General features: G+C 39.3%; 1 pseudogene; it reads left to right on the top strand.

Annotated features, from left to right (window-relative positions):
* The window catches only part of LOC129395508 (glyceraldehyde-3-phosphate dehydrogenase-like), a 35753-nt pseudogene extending 19541 nt beyond the window's left edge, over positions 1-16212 (top strand).
* The last annotated feature ends 1227 nt before the right edge of the window (positions 16213-17439 follow it).

Genomic DNA, 17439 nt, shown 5'->3' with positions numbered 1-17439 from the left:
AATTTTTATAAGGTGTAATGAAGGGATCCAGTTTCAGCTTTCTACATATGGCTAGCAAGTTTCCCAGCACCATTTATTAAATAGGGAATCCTTTCCCCATTTCTTGTTTTTGTCAGGTTTGTCAAAGATCAGATAGTTGTAGATATGCGGCCTTATTTCTGAGGGCTCTGTTCTGTTCCATTGATCTATAACTCCGTTTTGGTACAAGTACAATGCTGTTTTGGTTACTGTAGCCTTGTCGTATAGTTTGAAGTCATGTAGCATGATGCCTGCAGCTTTGTTCTTTTGACTTAGGATTGACTTGGCAAGGCAGGCTCTTTTTTTGGTTCCATTTGAACTTTAAAGTAGTTTTTTTCCAATTCTGTGAAGAAAGTCATTGTTAGCTTGATGGGGATGGCATTGAATCTATAAATTACCTTGGGCAGTATGGCCATTTTCATGATATTGATTCTTCCTACCCATGAGCATGAAATGTTCTTCCATTTGTTTGTATCCTCTTTCATTTCATTGAGCAGTGGTTTGTAGTTCTCCTTGAAGAGGTCCTTCACATTCTTTTTAAGTTGGACTATTAGGTATTTAATTCTCTTTGAAGAAATTGTGAATCGGAGTTCACTCATGATTTGGCTCTCTGTTTGTCTGTTATTGGTGTATAAGAATGCTTGTGATTTTTGCACATTGATTTTGTGCAGAAGATGGCTGATTTCTGCATTTCCAACTGAGGTACCAGGTTCATCTCACTGAGGAGTGCTGGATAGTGGGTGCAGGAGAGTGGATGCAGTGCACCATGCATGAGTCAAAGCAGGGCAAGATATTGCCTTACCCAGGAAGCACAAAGAGTCTGGGAATTCCCTTTTCTAGTCAGAGAAAGGGGTGATAGATGACACCTGGAAAATCAGGTCACTCCCACCCTAATACTGTGTTTTCCAATGGGCTTAACAAATAGCACACACGAGATTATATCCCATGACTGGTTCAGAGGGTCCTACACCCACAGAGTCTCACTCTGATAGCACAGCAGTCTGAGATCAAACTACAAGGTGACAGTGAGTTTGGGGGTGGGGCGCCCACAATTGCCGAGGCTTGAGTAGGTAAACAAAGCAGCTGGGAAGCTGGAACTTGGTGGAGCCCACCTCAGCTCAAGGAGGCCTGCCTGCCTTTCTAGACTCCACCTCTGGAGGCAGGGCACAGACAAACAAAAGGCAGCAGTAACCTCTGCAGACTTAAATGTTCCTGTCTGACAGGTTTGAAGAGAGTAGAGGTTCTCCCAGCATGCAGCTTGAGATCTGAGAACAGGCAGAATGTCTCATCAAGTTGGTCCCTGACCCCTGAGTAGCCTAACTGGGAGACATTCCCAAGTAGGGGTGGACTGACACCTCACACGGCCGGGTTCTCCTCTGAGATAAAACTTCCAGATGAACGATCAGGCTGCAGCATTTGCAGTTCACCAATATCCACTGTTCTGCAGCCACCACTCCTGAAACCCAGGCAAACAGGGTCTGGAATGGACCTCCAGCAAACTCCAACAGATCTGCAGCTGAGAGTCCTGATTCTTAGGAGGAAAACTAACAGAAAAGACATCCACACCAAAAACCCATCTGTACGTCACCATCATCAAAGACCAAAGGTAGATAAAACCACAAAGATGGGGAAAAAAACAGCAAAAAAGCTGGAAACTCTAAAAATCGGAGCTTCTCTCCTCCTCCAAAGGAACACAGCTCCTTACCAGCAATGGAAAAAAGCTGGATGGAGAATGACTCTGACGAGTTGAGAAATTTTTTTTTCTATTGCATCATCAGGCTGAAAAATTTCCAAATTTGTATGCTCTGTTTTATTTTAAAAGGGAATTTAACAACACCCAAGTCACAGTTTGAATTATCTGCTGCTTAGACATTTTTTTCAGCCAGATATTCTAAATCATCTTCCTCAAGTTCAAAATTCCAAAAATTGCTAGGGCAGAGGCAAAATGCCACCAGTCTTTTTGCTAAAATATAACAACAGTCATTTTTACCTGATTTCTCAAAAAGTTCCTCATCTCCATCTGAGGCCACCACAGCCTTGATTTTACTGTCCATGTCATTATAAATATTTTGGTCAAGCCATAAACAAGTCTCTAGGAATTTCCAAATTTTTGCACATCATCTTGTCTTCTGAGCCCTCAAAGTATTTAGGAAGTTCCAAACTTTTTCACATTTTCTTATCCTTCTCCTCCTCCTCCTTTCCTCCTCCTCATCATTCTTCTGCTGCTGCTGCTTCTTCTACTGCTTCTACTTCTGCTTCTTCTGCTTATTCTTCTCCTCCTCCTGCTTCTCCTTCTTATTCCTCTTTTTCTTCCTCTTCCTCCCCTTTTTCTTTTTCTTCTTCCTATTCCTCTCCTTCCTCTTCTTCTCCTCCTCCTCCTCTTTCTTTCTTCTCCTCCTCCTCCTTCTTCTTCTTCCTCTTCTTCTTCTTCATCATTGTCATCTTCCCCCAAACTATTGCAACTTCAAACTCTTACTCATTTCCAAAGTCACATTTACTTTTTAGTTATCTTTACAAAGCAGCACTTCAATACTTGTACCAATTTACCATATTAATGTCTGTTCTCAAACTGCTGATACACACTTACCCAGAACAGGTTGATTTATATAAAGAAAGAGGTTTGGCCTGGCATGCTGGGTCACACCTGTAATTCCATCACTTTGGGTGGTCGAGGTGGGAAGGTCATGAGGTCAAGAGATCAAGACCATCCTGGCTAACACGGCAAAACCCGTCTCTACTAAAAATATAAAAAATTAGCCAGGTGTGGTGGTGGGTGCCTGTAGTCCCAGCTACTTGGGAGGCTGAGGCAGGAGAATGGTGTGAACCCAGGAGGCAGAGCTTGCAGTGAGCTGAGATCATGCCATGCACTCCAGCCTTTGGACAGAGAAAGACTCCACCTTGAAAGAAAGAAAGAAAGAAAGAAAGAAAGAAAGAAAGAAAGAAAGAAAGAAAGAAAGAGAGAGAAAGAGAGAGAAAGAAAGAAAGAAAGAAAGAAAGAAAGAAAGAAAGAAAGAAAGAAAGAAAGAAAGAAAGAAAAAGTTTATGGAACTCACAGCTTTCCATGGCTGGGAAGTCCTCACAATCTTGGTAGAAGGAAAAAGGCAGTTCTTACATGGCAGCAGCCAATAGACAAAGGGAACCAAGTGTAAAAGCTTTTTTTCTTATAATACCATCAGATATAGTGAAACTTATTCACTACCACAAGAACAGTATGGGGACAACCACCCCCCTGATTCAATTATCCTTTTTTGGGTCCCTCCAAAATCACAAGGAAATTTAGGAGCTACAATTCAAGATGAGATTTGGGTGGGGACATATCCAAACCATATCAATGAACAAAAGCTTTGGTTGAGGTGAAGTCTCCTGTAAGAGATACATTGATCTAGAACTACAAGGTATCAAAAAATAGAAAAATATGACATCAGCTACACTGTATTCCTTGCAATACTAAATGATAGATTTCTCATATCTATAACATTTGATTGTCACTTTATCTGCAGACAGAAATTTTAACCAGAAAAACTAAGTAAAATGATATTAGATAGACTGATTTCAACCTAATAGTATTGTGTCTTTATAAGTACAAAAGAATAAAACTCAGTGGGAGGGGCTGAGATGACCAAATAGAAATGTCTTCAATCTGCAGCTCCCATTAAGAGAAAGGTAAACAGTGAGTGAATTCTTCATTTTCAGCTGTAGTACATAGATTCTCTCATTGGGACTGACTAGACATTGTGAGAAATCCAGAGAGAGCAAGGAAAAGCTGAGTGGGTGACAGTCCATCCAGAAGCTGCACGGGACAAAAGGACTCCCTCTCTTAAACAAAGGAGGTCATGAGGGATTGTGCTATCCATCCGGGAAACTATGTATTTTCCACAGACTTTGCAATCCATGGATTAGGAGATTCCCTTCTCGGCCCACACCACAAGGGCCTTGGGTCCTCAGCATAAACCTGTGAAGATTCATGGTAGCCACTTAAGTCAGTAGTGACTTGGGGAGCTCCCAAAAGCACAGTGAGACAGGAGATCCATACTTCCTTGGAAAGGGGGATAAAGCCAGGAATCCAAGTGGCCTCAGTCACTGGGTCCCATGGAAACTCACTACCTAAGATCTGCTGGCTTGGAATGCCCACTGGACAGAAGAGCAGCCTGGATTCTGCCTAATATGACCAAGTTTCTGAGGAGAAAGTTGATAGCCATTACTGTGCTCTAGTTGGTGGTTTTTCTCTGCAAGTGCTAGAGAATCTGGGTGATTTAAACTGGACCGAATTCACCATTGTGCAGCACAGCAGCTGGGGAAAATCAAGGGCAGACTTTTTCTTTATTTGGAACCCAGATTTATCCTTCTAGAATCAGTTAGTTAACTTGTCTTAGGTAGATAGCAAAAAAAGGTCCCCAGAGGGACCCCAGCCTACAAGTTAGTGCCTCATCCCTACATAACACAAAAAGCAGCCTGTTAAAAAAAAAAAAAAAAATCAACCCACAGGCACCAATAAAGAAACTAGCACATGTGTTGAGCCTCAAGACATGCCCACAGCTGCACAGATGAAAGAACATCTTCCCCCTTTGAGTAAAAACTGGAAAAAACCTCCAGGTCACTCAGATAAGAGGACTAGACCTGACATGGAAATGTCTTTGTCCTTTTGTAGTCGACAAGCTCCTAGGAAATTGTTTCTCTTCCTTCTGTGGGCATGGGCACAGTGGGCTTTGGTGGGTTCTGGTGGGCACTTTTATTTTCTTTTTTTGAACTGCTAGCATAGCCTCTATGAATCATTATTACAGCCCCAGATTAGTTGCAGACGAAGATTAGTTGTAGACCACAAGTTCTCCAAGACAGCCCACAGGCTGAGCTCATTTCTTCCCCTTTCCAGTCCGCAAACCCCTCAGAACTGACTTCATATTTGGTGCCTTTTCTGGGCCTCCCTCTCTGCTGGCAGAGAACTATCTTTTGCTTATTAAACTTTTGCTGCAACCTCATCTTTGTGTCTATATTCCTTAATTATCTTAGAGATAAGACATAGAACTCTGGATATTATCTCAGACAATCAGAGACACATCTTGGTGCACTGGTGAGACTGCATTATATTTTGGTACATTGATGAGGAGGAAAGAAATTCATCCAAAATGTGAATAACAGTGGACCTTTAACTTTGCAAATATTTACTTTAATTTCTGAGACTTCTTGTCTATTCGAATCCAGTTTTCTTTCATGGTGGGCCAACCTGTTGTGCAGGACTGAAAGAAACTCCCAGGGCAACTATAAATTTCTGGCTAAAATTACACCTCAGTGTTATCTGAAGGTCACTGGACTAACTCCAGTCCACAATAACTTATCAGCAAAAGGAGCACTAGTCTTTTTCTATCACTTTTTTTGATTCTCATGGCTATCATGCCTCATGTGCCTTCTTTGAATGCAAAGTTGTGGGTGTTTATGTAACCTAAATATATAATCTTGCTGGGTAGTTAGTCAGTGTCTTAGTAATCAGTGATGGAATTTAAAGAGTTGTTTTTATGATTTTCTGGGAAGAGGGGAAGTTCAAGATTTCAGTCTACATTTCTACCTTATAAGGATGCTTCTATCCCTTAATAATAGATATTCATGGCACCATATGGAAAGATATTTCACCCTAAGTGATTTGCCTCATCTCTATTTCATCTTTAATATAGTTGTTCAGCATTGTCCAATGAATTTAAACAGCTCATTTATATGACAAATTAATTTTCTTTTGCTGGGGGCAATGCTATGCGGACAGCCTATCAAACCCCAGATGTTTCATTCTAACTTTTGCTTTAAAAAATTCTGGATCAGAGTTTTACATAACATTTTTAACCCTACAGCTTCATCTAGTGGAATGGGATTTATTTTCTGAATGGGTATTTTTTCAGTCCTCTTCCCCAAACCTCTAGTTTCCCAATTATTTTTTTCTTCCATACTCACCTACCAGTGAAAAGGCCCAATATTCTATATGTAGACAAAAACCCCTCCACTTTCAAGAGCTGAGAGGAAGCCATTCTGATAAGACAGGTCTTAGCTGAAATACTGTTCCCATCAAAAGAGGGGCAGCCATTTAATTTTTATGCTCTGTGAGCCAGGGGTTCTTCATTCAACTACATTGGGATTTAAACAAAAAAGAAATTATATGTTTCAAAGTTAATTAGTTCAATTATGTGAAATTTTGATTTTTCACTGGAGCCATAGCAAAGGAAACCAGAGATGATGTTAGAATACTCCTTGTGCTAATGAGTCTTGGCTAAGTTCTACTACTACATAATCTCTCCCACGTCTCTGGGAGTATTTTGGAAGTTTGAGTCCGAATAGGTCTAGGAATCCAGCAGAGTGGATAGTTGAGTCTTCTACAGAAGAGCATGACTGGTCCTACCTACTAATGTCTGTAGATCCATGGGTGAAAGTCATGCTTGCATACGTGTGGTGGCACTTATGACCATTGCTAGGATCCAGTGGAAAGGAGAAAGGGAATGCCCTTTCTCTGGTTCCATTTACCCTGAGTCACACTAAAAGGAGGAATGATACTAAGGGACACCTTGTCTTTCCCTCTTTTCTTAATGGTAACAAACAATCTGTAATCCTTTCTCCTCTCCTGGCATGCATTCCAAATAGCTATAACACCTTTAACCCTGAGGCTCTGAAAAGAAAATGACTTTTCTATTGCACAAGGGCCTTGTTACCATCTTGGGGATGAAAAAAAAAAATCTGGCTTTCTGAGGAAAGCCTTGATTCCTATAATCTTCAACAACCAGATCTTTTCTATTGGTGGGAGGACAAATAAACTGAGATTCCCTAGATACAATCTTTCTTTGTCCTGTGAAACAACCCAAATCTTGGTAAATGTTGTAAAGTTGACCCTACCCTCTTTGCAGCCAGGTCAGTGAAGCCTACAAAGTATGGTTCCCCAAAATCATAGAAAAAATTCTGTATTTTACAAAACAGACTGGAAGGAGGCCCAGGAGAAGGAGAGAAAACATAAGAAGGTAATGGAGGCTCTAGTGGCTGCATTATAGGCTTATAAAATCATGAACCCCTGAAGTGCATTTATCAATGGTACCAATGTGGCAAAGCAAAACACTCTAAAAGGGATTGACCACAGAGCATGGCGAAGCCATCTCAACCCTGTCCAGCATTTAATGGAGACTGCTGGAAGTCAAACTCTCTCCAAACATGTAGGTAACCAGGTCAAGAGCCAGTTTTTCAGATGGTCCAGCAGGACTGATAGGGCCCTGCACTCAATTCATCAGCTTCAGTGGCTCAAATTGCCATCACTATCCAGGAGCTTTGGGTATGAGGAAGGAAGATAGGCTTCCTTCTAGAAACCAGATCTAGCCTCTCTGTTCTCTTCCCCAGTCCAGGCCTTCTCTCCTCCTATAACATGACCATGGTAGGCATCTTGAAAAAGTCTTTAACCCAATACGTTTTTTACAGCCTTTGTGTTGTACGTGGCAGGACTTTCCATTTACTCATGCTTCTTAAATTATGCCTGAAAGTCCCACCTCTTTACTAGGAACGGATATTCTAGTCTCTATGGTACCCTCCATTCTTATGGCTCAAGGACAGAGTCTCTATCTTCCCTTAGTGAAAATCAACATTAACCCAGAGGTGTGAGCAGGTCAGGAAAAGTTGACCAGGCTACAACTGCTATATCATTCCAGATTCACCCTAAGGATTCCACCTTGTTTGCTAACCAGAAGCAGTATCCCCTAAAGCCAGAAGCTAGAGAAGAACTAGAAACTATCATTAATAATTAAAAAACCCAGAGCCTCTTCACGTCTTGCAACAGCCCTTGCAAAACTGCAATATTAGTGGTACAGAAACTCATGAGGAAGAGGGGCTAGTTCAGGACCTCCATCTCACTGATAAAGCTGTAGTTTCAATTCATAATTTAGTTTCTTTTTCTTTTCTTACTTTCTTTCTTTTTTTTTTTTTTTTTTTTTTTTTGAGATGGAGTCACACTCTGTGGCCTAGCTGGAGTGCAGTGGCACAATCTCAATTCACTGCAACCTCCACCTCCCAGGTTCAACTAGTTCTCCTGCCTCAGTCTCCTGAGTAGCTGGGACTATAGGTGCGTGAAACCATGCCCAGCTAATTTTTGTATTTTTTGGTAGAGAAGAGGTTCACCATGTTTGGCAGGATGGTCTCAATCTCCTGACCTTGAGATCCACCCACTTCAACCTTCCAAGGTGCTAGATTATAGATATGAGCCATCACAGGCACCATATTGGTTTCCAATCCTTATGTGTCCATAGTTTGTTCCTTCCATTGTATTCTTTGTCTCACTGAATTCAAGAATGAAGCCGTGGACCTTCTCCATGATTATTACAGCTTTTAAAGTTGGCATGGACCAAAAGAGTGAGAAGCAGCAAGATTTACTGTAGAAAATGAAAAAACAAAGATTCCACAATGTGGACAGGGACCCAAGTGGGTTGCTGCTGCTGGCTAGTGGGTGGCCAGCTTTTATTCCCTTATTTGTCTTTAGCCACGTCCTGCTGATTGGTCCATTTTGCAGAGTGCTGATTGGTACATTTTACAGAGCACTGATTGGTCCATTTTACAAAATTCTAGCTTGCTGCAGAGTGCTGATTTGTGCGTTTTAAAGAGCATTGATTGGCGCAGTTTACAAACCTCTAGCTACAGAGTGCTCATTGGTGTGTGTTACAATCCACTTGTAAGACAGAAGAGTTCTCCCAGTCCCCACTCGACCAAGGAAATCCAGCTAGCTTCACCTCTCACTAATACTTTGCTAACTCAAATATCTGAGACAATTAAGTGGTTCACAATTTTAGACTTAAAAATTGACTTTTTTCCTGCATACCACGGCACCCTGACTTTTAATATTCATTTGCCTTGAAAGATTCCTCCAACCAGTCTGACCAGTTTACATGGGCAGTACTGACTCACGGGTTCTAAGGAAACTCCTCCTTGTTTAGGCAAACATCCAACTAACTCTCTGAGTAATCTAATACTCAGGCTAAAGTTTTACGGTATGTAGATATCGTTCTCCTCTGTGCCTCATCTCAGGGGGTTTCTCAAAAAGGCACTGGGGCTCTTTTTAATTTTCCAGCAGGCAGAGAATAAAAAGTTTCTAACTGTAAATCACAGCTGTGTCAAGCTTCTGCATGGTACCTAGGCCTAGCTTTGTCAGAAGGGACCGAAACATTAGTTGTGGAGTCAATTGTCTATTTTTCTATTTTTTTCCAAAATCCTTGAACCAGTAAGAGAATTTTGGGGAATTACAGGTTTTTCTCAGATTGCGAATAGCTGAGTACATTGAAACAGCTCACCCTTTATATCACCATTCAAAAGAAACTTAAGCCACTAAAACTCACTCACTGACATGGGAAACTGAGGCTCAAAATGTCTTTAATCAGCTAAGGCAAGCTTTACTTAAAGTACCTGCCCTCAGTCTTCTGATAAAGAAGTCATTTAATCTTTATGTCTCAGAAAAAAAATTGATAGCCTTGGGAGTTTTAACTGTTTCCTAAAGTAAGCCCAGCAGCCAGCTGGTTACCTATGCAAGGAGCTCAACTTGGCAGCTAAAGAATTGGCAGCTAGCTGGCAAGCAGTTGCAGTTGTGGATTTGCTGATTCCAGAAGTCACTAATGCCCAGTCTTCATTTCTGAAGGGGGAATAAAATTAGTTATATAGCTTGTCTTCAGTAGATAGAAAGCAAAGGATCCCCAGAGACCCCCCAGCCCATAGGTAGGTGCCTCATCTCCACATAAAATAAAAAAAAAAAGATTGGGAAATATCAAGCTACAGGAACCAATAGAAGAACAAGCACAGGCTGTTGTGCCTGGAGACATGCACATGGCTGCACAGATAAACAAATCTGTGACCCATTTAGATAAAAACTTTCACACAACTCCAGCTCACTTAGATAAGAGAATAAGGCCTGGCATAAAAAATGCTTTTTATTTTGTATAGTCAGAAAACGCCCTAGAAAATGCTTCTTCTCCCTTTGTGGGCATGGACACAGTGGGTTCTAGTGGGCACTTTTCTTCTATTTATTTGGACTGTGAGTCTAGCCTCTATGAATCATCACTTCAGGCCCTGATTGGTCCTAAGCTGAAGTGCCAGGTCAAGCTATCTGTGACTTGAATGAATGAATCGTGACTTGAGCCCTGATTGGTCCCGGGCCAACGTGAGTGATGGGTTTCTCAAGGCAGCTGGCAGACTAATCACATTTCTTGCCATTTCCAGTCCATAAAAATCCCAGAAGTGAAAACAAAGTTGGCAATCTTTCTAAGCCTCCCTCTCTTCTGGCAGAGAGTTTTTCTCCCTTTGCTTATTAAACTATTGCTCAAACCTCAGCATTGTGTACGTGCTCCTTAATTTTCTTGCAGGTTGAAAAAAATAACTCTTTTCTTTTCTCAGAAATGGTTAATTTTCTCTGAAACTTAGAGACAGTAACATTTTTGTGCACTGGTAGGACTACAACACCTTCTCCTTAGGCACAGCCTCTTTGTAGAAATTTTGGTAACTCCAGGAAGCAGTTTATAGACCTAACTCTAATGTTTTCAAAAAATAACACTTGAGGGGAGGGGTGGCCACAGTCTCTGGTATAGTGGACTTAATATTTTTTTACCTGCTAACTCTGAAGTGTCTGGGCCATCAGACAAGATGGATTACCCCCAATGCAGCACATTTGATTTCACTAAGAGCAGCCAGAATTCTTCCTTCAGCAAGTCTCTAATTCCATGCCTCCTGACTGGGTAAGTCATTTGAAAAGGGGTCTCCAGACACATTATACGAGAGAGTTTCAGCTGGCATCAGTTCAGTGTCCTTCTGAAACAAACTTCCAGAGGAACAAGCAACTTCATCAAAGTCTCAGAATACAAAATAGATATGTGGACAAGAAAAGCATTTCTGTACACCAAAAACACACAAGCAAAGAGCCAAATTATGAATAAATTCTCATTTACAATTGTCAGAAAGAAAATAAAATACTTAAAAATACAGCTAAAAAGGGAAGTGACGAAATTCTTCAGTGAGAACTACAAACTACGAATAGAAAAAAAGTAAATATCATGAAAATGGCCATACTGCCAAAAGCAAGATGTAGACTTGATGCTATTTCTGTTAAACTACCATTGACATTCTTCAAAGAATTAGAAAGAAATATGGATTAAAAAGCTTTGGGGCTAAGTCATTCGGGTTTTCAAGATATAGGATTATATCATCTTCAGAAAAGAACAGTTTGACTCTCTCTCTCTTTTATTAAATACCTATTTTTTTCTCTTGTCTGATTACCCTTTCAACACTTCAACCTTATGTTGAATGAGGGTAGTGAGAGAGGGATTTTTGTCTTGTGACAGTTTTCAAGGGTTATGATTCTAGATTTTGCCATTTCTGTATAATATTGGCTGTCAGTTTATCATAAATGGCTTTATCAGTTTGATGTACATGTCTTTAATTCTTAGTTTATTGAGCGTTTTTAACATGAATGGAAGTTGAATTTTATTTAAGGCCATTTTTATGTTTATTGAGATAATTATGTGATTTTTCTCTTTTTGAGATGAATTACATATCTTGATTTGCATTTATTGAACCAGGCTTGCATCCTTGGGATGTAGCCAACTAGATTATGGTGGACAAGCTTTTTGATGTGCTGGTGGATTCTGTTTGCCAGTATTTTATTGAAAATTTTTGCATCAATATCCATCAGGGATATTGGCCTAAAGTTTACTTTTGTTATTGTATTTCTGCCAGGTTTTGTAACAGGATGATGCTGACCTCATAAAATGATTTCTGAAGGAGTCCCTACTTTTCAACTGTTGGAGATAGTTCTGGAAGAAATGATACGGACTCCTCTTTTTATCTGTGCTATATTGTAAATATAAATTGTAAATCCATCTTGTCTTTGGCTTTTTTTAAATTGGTAGAATATTCATTACTCTCTCAATTTCAGAAATTATTGTTGGCCTATTCAGTGATTCAACTTCTTCCTGGTTCTATCTTGGGAGACTGTATATGTCCAGGCATTTATTCATTTATATTAAGTTTTCTAGTTTATTTGCCTAGAGGAGTTTATGATATTCTCCGGTTGATTTTTTGTATTTTTGTGGGGTCAGTGTTGGTTTCTCCATTATCATTTCTGATTGTGCTTATTTGAATCTCCTACTTTCTTATTTGTTAGTTTATTAGTAATATATCTACTTTATTGATTTAAAAAAAAAAACTTTGGGATTTGTTGATTGAAGAGGTTTTCATTTCTCTATCTTTTGCAGTTCCACTCTGTGCTTGGTTATCTCTTGCCTTCCACTAGCTCTAGAGTTAGTTTCCTCTTGGTTCTCCAGTTCTTACAGTTGTGATGTTAGGAAGTTGATTTGAGATACTTCTACCTTTTTGATTTGGGCCTGTAGTGCTATAAATTTAGTCCTATAAATAAATAAATTTTGTGCTATAAATTTGTCTTTTAACAGTGTTTTAGCTGAATTTCAGACACCCTGCTATGTTGCCTCTTTGTTCTCATAAGTTTCAAAGATCTTCTTGATTTCTGCCTTAATTTAATTATTTACCCAGAAGTCATTCAGGAGCAGATTGTTCCATTTTAATGTAGTTGTGTGGTTTTGAGTAAAATTCTTAACCTTGAGTTTTAATTGTATTGCACCATGACCTGAGAGACTGTTTTTATGATGTCAGTTCTTTTGCATTTGCTGAGGAGTGTTTTACTTCCAATTATGTAATCAATTTCAAGGTAAGTGTCAGTGGCACCTAAAAACATGTATATTGTTGTTTTGGGTGGAGAGTTCTGTTGCTGTTTCTCAGGGCAACTTGATACAGAGTCTTAAATGTTAATTTGCTGTCTCAATTATCTATTCAATATTGAACATGTGGCATTGATGTCTCCCTCTGCTATTTTGTGGGCATTTAAGTCTTTTTGTAGTCTTTTTTTTTTTAAATCTCTGTTGGTTTACATTCTATTTTGTCAGAAACTAGGATGGTGATCTCTGCTTTCTTCTGCTTTCTATTTGTTTGGTAAATTTTTCTTCATCACTTTGTTTTGTGCATATACATGTCTTTGCATAATATGTATATCTTTAATACAGTACACTAGTGGATATTGTCTTTTTACCCAGCTTACCATGTGGTGTCTTTTAATTGGGTCATTTAATCCATTTACATTTAAGGTTAATATTACTCTGCATTAGTTTGATTATGTCATTGTAATGCTGGCTGAATAATTTTGCAGATTGGTTAATGTAGTTGTTTCATAGTGTCATTTGTCTGTGTACTTCAGTGTGTTTTATTCAAACAGGAAGAGAGGAAGTCAAATTTTCTCTGTTTGCTGATGACATGATTTGATATTTAGAAAACCCCATTATCTCAGCCTAAGAACACCTTAGACTGATAAGCAACTTTGGCAAAATCTCAGGAAACAAAATTAATGTGCAATAATTACAAACTCTTTTTACATCAATAGTAGACAATCAGAGAGTCAAATTATGAATAAACTCCCATTCACAATCACTACAAAGAGAATAAAATTCCTAGGAATACATTTAACAAAGGATGTGAAGAGGGATTTTTTTTCAAAGAGGACTCCAAACCAGTGCTCAAGACAATAAGAGAGGACACAAACAAATAAAAAATAATTCCTTCCTCATTAATAGAAATAATCAATATCATGAAAATGGTCTTAATGCCCAAAGTGATTTATAGATTCAATGCTATTCCCATAAAACTACTATTGACATTCCTCACAGAATTAGAAAAATAAATAAATTTGATACAGTATCAAAGAAGACCCTGTTTATCCAAGACAATTCTAAGCAAGAAAAAAATAAAAAAGCTGGAGGCACCATGCTACCTGACTTCAAATTATTCTACAAGGCTGCAGTAACCAAAACAGCATAGTATTGGTACAACAACACATATATAAACCAATGGAACACAACAGAGACCTCAGAAATCACACCACAAATCTATAATCATCTGATTTTCAACAAACCTGAAAAAAACAAGCAAAGGGGAAAAATCTCCTATTCAGTAAATGATGCTGGGAAAACTGGCTAGCTATACATGGAAAACTGAAACTTGGCCCATTTCTTAGACCTTATACACAAATTAACTCAAGATGGATTAAAGACTTAAATGTAAAACCCCAAACCATGGAGGCCCTAGAAGAAAACATAGGCAATACCATTTAGGACACAGGCATGGGCAAAGACTTAATGACAAAAACACCAAAAGCAATTGAAGCAAATTCCAAAATTAAGAAATGGGATTTAATTAATCTAAAGAGCTTCTGCATAGCAAAAGAAACTATCATCAGAGTAAACAGGCAACCCACAAAATGGGAGAAACTTTCTGCAATCCACCCATCTGACAAAGGTGTAATATCTGGAATTAATAAGAAACTTATGTTAATTTTGAGAAAAAAACAACTCCATCAAAAAGTGGGAAAAGGATATAAACAGTCAATTCTCAGAAAAACACATTTATGTGGCCAAAAAACATATGAAAAATGGTTCAACATCACTGATCATCAGAGAAATTTAAATCAAAACCACAATGAATTACCATCTCACGCTATTAAGATGACGACTATTAAAAATTCAGAGGCCAGGCAAAGTGGCTCACATCTGTAATCCCAGCACTTGGGGAGGCCAAGATGGGCTGATCATCTGAGGTCAGCAGTTCCAGACCCAGCCTGGCCAGCATGGTGAAACTCTGACTAAATATTACAAAACTTAGCTGGGAGTGGTGGCATATGCCTATAGTTCCAGCTGCTTGGGAAGCTGAGACTGGAAGATTGCTTGAAATTTTGCTATTTGTCTGACAATGGTCTAATTTCCAGAATCTACAAGAAACATAAAGACATTTACAATAAATAAACAACCCCATTAAAAAGTGGACAAAAGACATGAACAGAAACTTATTAAAAGAAAACATACGTGCAGCCAAATAACATACCAAAAAAAGGCTCAACATCACTGATTATTAGAAAAATGCAAATTAAAACCACAATGAGGTACCATCTCAAAATAGTCACATGATTATTAAAGTCGGGAAACAGCAGGCTCTCTGCTCCTCCCATTTGACACACAGCAGCATCTTCTTGTGCTTTACCAGTTACATCCCTGAGATGCCATGATGAAGGTAAAGGCAAGAGTCAATGATTAGGCCATATTGGGCACCTCATTGTTAGGGCTGCTTTTAAGTATGGTAAAGTGAATATTGTTACCATCAGGGACCCCTTCGTTGACATCAACTATGTGGTCTACATATTCCGGTATGATTCTACCCATGGCAAATTCCATGGCACTGTCAAGGCTGAGAAAAGAAAGCCTGTCATCAATAGAAATCCCATCACCACTTCCAGGAGCGAGATCCCTCCCAAATCAAATGGGGCAATGCTGGCACTGAGTATGTTGTGGAATCCACTGGTATCTTCACCACCATAGAGAAGCCAGGGGCTCACTTTCAGGGAGGAGTCAAAGAGTCATCATCTCTGTCTCCTCTGCTGGCACCCCCATGTTTGTGATCAGCCCGAACCATGAGAAGCACAAAGGTTGTCAACAATGCCTCCTGTGCCACCAACTGCTTAGTGGCCCCATTGGCCAAGGTAATCCATGACAATTTTGGTATCATGGAAGGACCCATATTCACAGTAACTGCCATCACTGCTACCCAGAAGACTGTGGATGACCCCTCTGGGACGCTGTGGTGTGACACCCATGGGGCTCTCCAAAACATTCTCTCTGTCTCTACAGACACTGCCAATGCTGTGGGCAAGATCATTTATAAGCTGAATGGGAAATTCACTAGCATGGTTTTTCGTGTCCCACCACCTACCTGTTGGTCATGGACCTAACCTGCCATATGTAAAAACCTACCAAATATGATAACATCAACAAGGTGGTGAAGCAGGTGCCAGAGGTCCCCCTCAAGGGCATCCTAAGCTACACTGAGCACCAAATTGCCTCCTTTTAATCCAAAAGTGACACCTTCTCTTCCACCTTTGATGCAGGGACTGGCATTGCTTTCAACAACCACTGTGCCAAGCTCATTTTTTTTTTTTTTTTTGGTATGACAATGAATTTGGATATACAAACAGCCTGATAGACCTCGTGACCTATATGGCCTCCAAGGAGTAAGATTCCCAGACCACCACCTCCAGTGAGAGAATGAGAGGAAGACAGGCCCTCACTGCTAAGGATTGCTTACCAATCTCAGTTCTCCACCACATGGAGAATCTCCCCTCATAAAAGTTTTCATGAAGACTCCTTGAAGAAGAAGAGGCCTAGTGAGCCCCCCCTTGTTGTGTTCCACCAATAAAATCTCCTGTATAAAAAAAAAGACATAAACAGTTGCTGGTGAAACTGTGGAGATATATGAACACTTCTACATTGTTGATGGGAATATAAACCAGTATATCCATTGTTTAGGACAATGTGATCATTCCTCAAGGATCTAAAACCAGAAATACCATTTGCCCAGCATGATTACTGGTTATACACCAAAAGATATAGATTATTCTATTATGATGATATATACACATATATGTTCATTGCAGAACTATTCACAATATCAAAGACATGGCATCAATGCAAATGCCCATCAATTATAGACTAGATAAAGAAAATGTAGTACATATCCACATGGTATATACTATGCAACCATAAGAAGGAATGAGGTAATGTCCTTTAGAGGGACACAGATGAACCTGGAAGTCATTATTTTCAGCAAACTAATACAAGAACAGAAGACCAAACACAGCATGTTCTCACCTATAAGTGGGAGCTGAGCAATGATGACATATAAACATGGGGAGGGAAACAACACACACTGGGGCCTGTTGGGAGAGGACAATGTGGGGAGGGCATCAGAAAAAATATCTAATGGATGCTGAACTTAATACCTAGGTGATAGTTTGGTAACTGCAGAGAACCACCATTGTACATATGTAACAAATCTGCATATCCTGCACATGTACACTGGAAAATATAAATAAAATAAAATAAATAAGAATAAGACTTAAACAATAAAAAAGAGTGATCATTTGAAGAAATAGAAAGAATATACACATATCAATTATGAGAGTCACATAACAAAAATCTCAACCAGTCAACTTCATCATCCTGCCATTTTAGCCTCTAGAAGTGAGTTTCTGATGTTTAAGTCATCCAGTAAGAATTCCTTTACTATGAAAATATGAATACACTTATACCATTACTTATAAGTGGTCTTGCTTTTTAAATGTATTATTGCATCTCTCTTTCTTAATAATAGCCACAGAAAAACACAGCTGATAAATAATGTTTAGGTGTATTTTTACAAGTCACACAAACTTCTGATAATTTCTAAGATAATTATTGTCTACCTACCACTGATAGTCTTACAGCACTGATTTGTTTTACAGGGAACATAAATCTATACCCCAAAAACACTATGACTTATTCAAAC

This window comes from Pan paniscus, chromosome Y (genome assembly GCF_029289425.2).
Source record: "Pan paniscus chromosome Y, NHGRI_mPanPan1-v2.0_pri, whole genome shotgun sequence".
In the NCBI taxonomy this organism is placed as follows: Eukaryota; Metazoa; Chordata; class Mammalia; order Primates; family Hominidae; genus Pan; species Pan paniscus.
This window is presented reverse-complemented; position numbering and strand designations above follow the sequence as displayed.